The following is a 6,595-nucleotide window of genomic DNA, read 5'->3' as shown; positions in this document are numbered from 1 at the left end:
AGTGATTATAGGTGAAACAGTCTTTTGCAATATACTGTATAAAGGGTCCAGAAATGTAATACTATAAGTAGATCCAATTCAGATTATTCAAATTATTCAGATTATTGAAGATGAACATTTCCTGCAGAATATCACCTTGTTGTTATAATTGATATGCACAGGAAACAACAGTTAGTCTGATACACACCGATGAAAAACACAAAATAAAAAGGTGCAAATATGGTCAAAGGTCTGTTGTAATGGTACTCTTCTATTGTTATTGGAGTACAAATGCGAAATATGTGAAATTGTTTTCCATATCACCAAAGACAGGAGCAGCCAACTTAAACGATTCCAGCTCCAGCTTTATTTTTAATATATTTTATACATATTAAACATTAAAGGAAACATGTTTTGAATCAAGGATCTTGTTCTTTTTTTTTTTTCTTTTTTTTTTTTACCTTGAGTCAAATCTGATAAGGGTCTGAAGGTAGATAGACTTCTATGTTATGATCTTTTAGTATTACATTATATGTACATTTTTATTCTTTTTGACATTTCTTACACATCAAGGCATCAATATTATCTATTCTAGTTGTAAAATTTAAGTAAACCAATAGCTGGTAAAAGCAAGGCAAACAAAGTGACCAACATCTACTAGAGTCCCCAGATTTCCTCCGAAGAACTCTGCTGGAAGGTAATTAAAAGACGAGTGCATTATCCATCGCTCCTCATTAATTCATTCTGACTTAACTACTTTCATTGGAGAAGGAATAAGGAGAAGGAGGAGCAACTGAGAAAATCCATGCAGACTTTAAAGTAATCTCTCTCTGTCAGGCCGGTCCAAATGGGGAGGGCCAGCTCATTATGGTCCCCACAGGAGATGAATGGGTCAGTCAGGCATTTAGGAGAGTAGGGCTGGACTGCTGCGTTGACAGACGGGTCCACACAAGAAGCACGAGGGTATGTGTGCAGAGGAGTGTCAGCACACAATAAAGAGCAATGGGAAAATACTTAGTGATATGTGCTATCTTTGCCTAGGAGCAGGTGCACTGAAGGAGGCAGCATGCTGAGCTGTAAGGAAGGGTTAAACGATAATGTCTGTTGTCAACAGTCTGCCTTATTTAAGTCTGGCCACATGGAGTGGTGATGGCCACAGTCAAACGGCAGAGAAAATCATAACACAAAACAAAACAAAATGTTCTGCTTCTATTTTCAAAGCTTTGGAGCTAAGCAGATATAAAGCTTGCAAATATTGCATTCAGCTAAATTAAAGCATAAAATCAGATTTATTTGTTGAAATATAAAACCAGTAAAAACCCAATGTTTTTGCTCTAACATTTTCCTCTAGATGGCAGTAAAATCATTCATCTTTTTAAAAAAAGCAATGATGCTGGCTCTTTTATTAATAACAAACATAATGATATATTTTTTATTTTTACCATTAATATTATTAGATTTCTTCAAGCTCTGTTTGTCGAACAAATATTTTTGCAAGACAGAACCAAGATGACCCCTAATCATCATGACATTAAATTCAGAAGGAAGACATGATATTTTGGATAAATTTGGTGTATACGGAAGCAGGAGATATGATCGTATTGATACTGGATGAGATCAGTAGATCAACATCAGTATTGTAAGAGATCTTAGAAATGTGTACAATTCTGGGGTGTGCTTTGCTGGCGCAGTGGTTAGCACACACGACCCATGTGGGTATCCGGGTTTGAATCCGGCCTGTGGTCCTTTCCAGCATGGCTCTCCCCCTCTCTCATAGCCCCTTTCCTGTCAGCCTACTGTCCATAAAATGGGCCACTAGTGCTATAAAAACTTACAAAAAAGAAATGTGTACAAATCTAGTAGAATGTTGCTCTCTTCTTTTAAGATAAAATAGAGGGATTTATTTATGACACAACTTTGTAACCAGATCATTGGTTCAACCATTACATGAATGCTAAAAAGCAGTGATTTGGAATTTATGTTTTTTTGTGTGTGTTTCTGCATAAAACCATAATGCAGAAAAATTGCAGAAAGTCTTTTTGCTCGCAGTATTGATCAAAGTCATTTGTAAATTGGTTTTTGAATTGGAATTTCGGTTATACTTTAGTTTTCTTTTCATCAAGAATTTGCCCCAGCTGGAGTTTCAATATGCTGCTTGAACATATTATAACAAGGTGAGGAAAAAACATTAAAAAAACACTTTTTTTTTTGGAGTATTAAGCTTAAGTTTCCTTTTGTTTTAATACGGTATGATATTATATGTAGATACAGTCAGTGTTGTTGACTGGCTTAATTTTTCATTTCATTTACCTGTCCAATTCTGCTTGATTTCCTATTAGCTCTCATCTGATCCACCTGCTCCTGTCTATATCTAGGCTGCTTGCATCCAGTCAGATTATTATTTTTCTCTCAATCCAGTGGTGAGAGTAGTTTTAAGTTCCTTGTTTTTTTCTGATTTTCTAATCCTGACCTCTTCAGCATCTCAACCACTGAGTGTGCCTGTCCCGTCTGGGTGGTTTGCCTGACCTGGCTTCGGACTCCTGGACCTCTGGGCCTGCCTGTTCTGATTTTTTTGCCTGAGCTTGCTTTGGATTCCTGCATGTTCTTTGGGGCTGAAGCATCTGGGACACACTGGGCGGCACCCGCTGAATCTTTTTGGCAGCCCAACGGATGGATCCTACCTCGTTCTCTGACTATGGACTTGAACTTGTATAGCAGGTTAGTGACTCACATTCATAATCTTCCTCTGTTTTACGTGGTCACTAACCGTTGTTTTCCTCTCTCCAGAGTTTCCAGCCTCAGACACCCTAGCTGCTGCTACTGCAGATCCTCAGCCCTTTGTTTTGATAAAGGCTTTTTGAAATATCCCACTGTCTGTCATGCCTGGGTCTTTCTGTTCTGAGTCATGACACATTCATGAATAGAGCTACTTGTTTTTGTTTTTTTACTTTTACAGTAACTAAGCAATACTAAGTTTTACCTAATAAGCCTGAAGTGACTGGAAATTCAGCTCAAAAAAATGTTTAGGTGGTGAACTTTGAACAAAATTAATTAATTAGAATCTGGATGAGCAGTATTTTAAACTTGTTGTTTTCTTGTTTGTTTGTTTTTCATATGGTAAGTTATGCAAACAGAAACTAGGTCACATGCAACAATCAGGAAGGGATGGCTGTCCAGACTGGTAGTGTTTTACATTCAAACACGTCTGTGCCATATAAATATGTTGTTCATTAGCTGAATGTCTCTGTGTGTGTTCATGTTAAACACACACAGAGACATTCAGCTAATGAACAAGATCACTTCAGATCAAGGCCCAGTGAATAAGAGAAGGGGGCCTGACATCTTTAGGGTTGAAGCTCTTTATGAGGTGGCTGACGAGCTTCAACGCATTGCACCTGTAACAGCCAGGGAGACCTGAAACACAAACAGAGAGCTATCTCATGAAGAGAGCTCCTAGAGGTCAGTGACCGTAACAAACATCATTGCAAAGGTTAAATGTCATTAGATTATCAAAATAATAAGTGTCCTTTGATGCAGTCCTTGAAAGCCATATATACGGAAAAAAAACTGACGAGAGCCAATTTTACTATTTGGAAAATAGACATATCACAGTAAACACAAAAGGATTGGCTACCTCTTCATTAACTGTTTTAAAATATTAATCTTTTGTTGTAATACAGTATTGTTGTAGTTTTGTTCATATGCCATTTTGCTTCAGTTACTCTTTCTTAATCAAGCCATTCTCCATATTTCGCTATGCTGTTTGATATTTACCTAAACAAACAGTAAATGTAGTCAGTTCACTCATCACATTTCACTTTTATTTAATCTGTTCTTTTATGCTATAGTTTTCTTTCCAAAAAAGTTGATGACTTGGTTCTGCCTCTTTAAAAGTTTGTGTGGTTTTATACATACACATAACACACGTATTCAAGTTTTTCTATTTATGTTGAGACTTCCCCTTGACTTCTATTCATTTAAAATGCATTTCTGCAGCATAACCGTGACCCTTAACATAAAACTAAACATCACAGGTTCATACCCATAACCATAACCGCAACCTAAACTCGATTCACGCTTTTATCCTCAAAGTGACCACTAACCTTAAAATAGCAATTCCCCTTGTGTGGTCCAGGCAGTGGAACACATAGAGCAGTCGGCATGCACAACGTGCAATTTCTCCAAAATAAGCCCCAAAATGTGTCAAATATAAGAACACAGATATATTAATTAATCAATAATTAATAACCAAGAGATACTGTCTGTCTTCAACTTATTGTTAATTGTTATTCTTAAGAAATTGAAATAATCAAATTTTTATTTGCCAACATATAGCCGATTCACTCCAATAATAGAGACTGGTTCCAAGTCAGTTACATAAAATAAAATTTTATTCTAGCTTTAAAATACTGCAGTCTATTTGCAACAAGTTACCAAGTTTCCTGCATTCACTCCTCTCAACAAGCATCTAGGGACAGTCAATTACATTGTATCATTAAGTCTGTGGCAATCACTCACACTGAGCATGCAAACCTCCAGCAGAAGTTGACTCAGTGTGAGTGGCCATCTGCTGCAATCAACCGGGTGCATGACAGACACACACACAAAACACATAAGCATTGATCCAGAAATACTTTCTATGTTAAAGAAAAGTAAAGTTTAATGGCAGCAGAAGTTACTTTGTAAAAGATCTGCCCTCTCCACTTAAAAAAAAAGTACATGTACAACCTTGCACCTACTCCCGGGAGGGAATTACTATTAAATGCATGCAAGAGCATACACAGGCCTAATTTGCCCTTGTACCAACTCTGTTATAAAGTCTCTGTTCTCATAGCTCATACAAGCTTACTGTGCCCAAATGTCCACCCTAACACATAACCCCCTAATCCCTCAATCACTTTATAGAGCGGGGGCTATATAGTGGACTTTATAGCGAACTCAGTTAACTAACTGGGCAGATGATCACTGCTATGTTCCACGTTGGTCACTTAACTACACCACATGGTGCCTGCGCCATCTTTGTTATTAGTTGCCACTGCCGGGTGGCGACAGCCTATGGCAACAGCGGGCCACTGTGATAGCAAATCCCATAATGTTTTGCGATGAGAGCTCTCCCCGAAAAGTATTCTGAGATATATCTGCCTCTTCTGAGGCCTTTCTTTACTTCTCATACACTTCATAGACACTTTTTCTCTTATGACCCTCTGTCATTTTGAAAGAACCATGGTGAAAAAGGTGGGCTTCAATGACTGTTTGAAACCATATCTCACTACACATATATGTGTAGAAAAAGATACCTAACTGTGGAAGAGCACATAGGACAGCCTTATGTAAACATATCACCTGAATGATTGACAATTAGGAGCACCACTTTTTTAGATGATCTGCCTGGAAAAAGAACATTCTGCACTATACGTTCAATATGTTAGAGCGCGAATAAATAAGCAAGCATAAGGATTTGGGTGACTTTAAGAGGTGCTACACTGAGATAACTAGCACAGATCATTTCTAAAATTGTTGCTCTTGTGGTTTTTTCCTGCCTGTTGCATTAGGTATGAAAGGTGGTAGTAATAAAGCCCAGGGGTTGAACAGTGAAAGGTGCATGAGCAACCACACCCCATTGATACACCAGGGGGCGAAGACTCAATAACAATTAATTGAAGTGTATTAATATGACACTTTTTTTTTTTAGAATTAAAATGGTCCACATTGTTCTTTACAAGTTAACATAAAAAAGGAAGATGTCAAGACAAAATAGAAAAAAACATTAAAACCTAAAGGCAACAAAATTGTAAGATAAAATAAAAAAGTTACAATAGTGTGATTCTAGAAAAGTTCTAAGAGCAAAAGGCCTTTTGAACCGATGAGTTTTTAGCTGTCGTTCAAAGATTTTTATATCAGTACTGGATCATAGCTCTGGTGGTAAAGAATTCAATTAAATGCAGTTTATTTATATAGCGTAATTAACAGCACATGTCATATCATGGCATTTTACAGACACAATTCAACCATATCATACAGTCAAATTGTTTCAAGGTGTTCTGTCTAAGGAAAACCAGCTGATTGCATTGACTCCTTGACTCAAAGGCAATCCCTCACACAAAGAAAGCTTTTAGCGACAGTGGAGAGGTAAACTACCTTTTTACAGGAAGACAACCTCCAGCAGGACCAGGCTTTGTGTTAGCAGCCATCTGCAGAGGCTGACTGGAGTTCATGGAGAATGAAGCAGACATAGAGAAAAAAGCAGAGATACGAAAGACAGCTGTCAACCAGCTCCACAGGTGGCCTCATCCAGGAAAAAAACAGACAAGCTGCTCAAAGCAGGCTCCCATGTCAGAGGATGAAAGAGAGAACATACAGTTATTCACAGTCAGAGAAACAGGACTACACTGAAAAACAGGCCAAGCTCCAACATCTATAAACAAAGGTGTTGATTGTAGCAGCACAGCTAACATTTCTCTCCAGGATGGTGTCACAGCCAAACAGAAACAGGCATGATGAAGCTACTATAAGCAAAAAGCAGAGAGAGCATAAAGTCAGAGATTGAACTAACAAATTGTAGAGTGGAAGAATAGAGATAGAATGAAGCAGAATGATGAAAAAGGGGTTCTTCCCT

The sequence above is a fragment of the Cyprinodon variegatus genome, unplaced genomic scaffold (assembly GCF_000732505.1).
Source record: "Cyprinodon variegatus isolate N-32 unplaced genomic scaffold, C_variegatus-1.0 Scaffold17, whole genome shotgun sequence".
In the NCBI taxonomy this organism is placed as follows: Eukaryota; Metazoa; Chordata; class Actinopteri; order Cyprinodontiformes; family Cyprinodontidae; genus Cyprinodon; species Cyprinodon variegatus.
Note: the sequence above shows the minus strand (reverse complement) of the source record.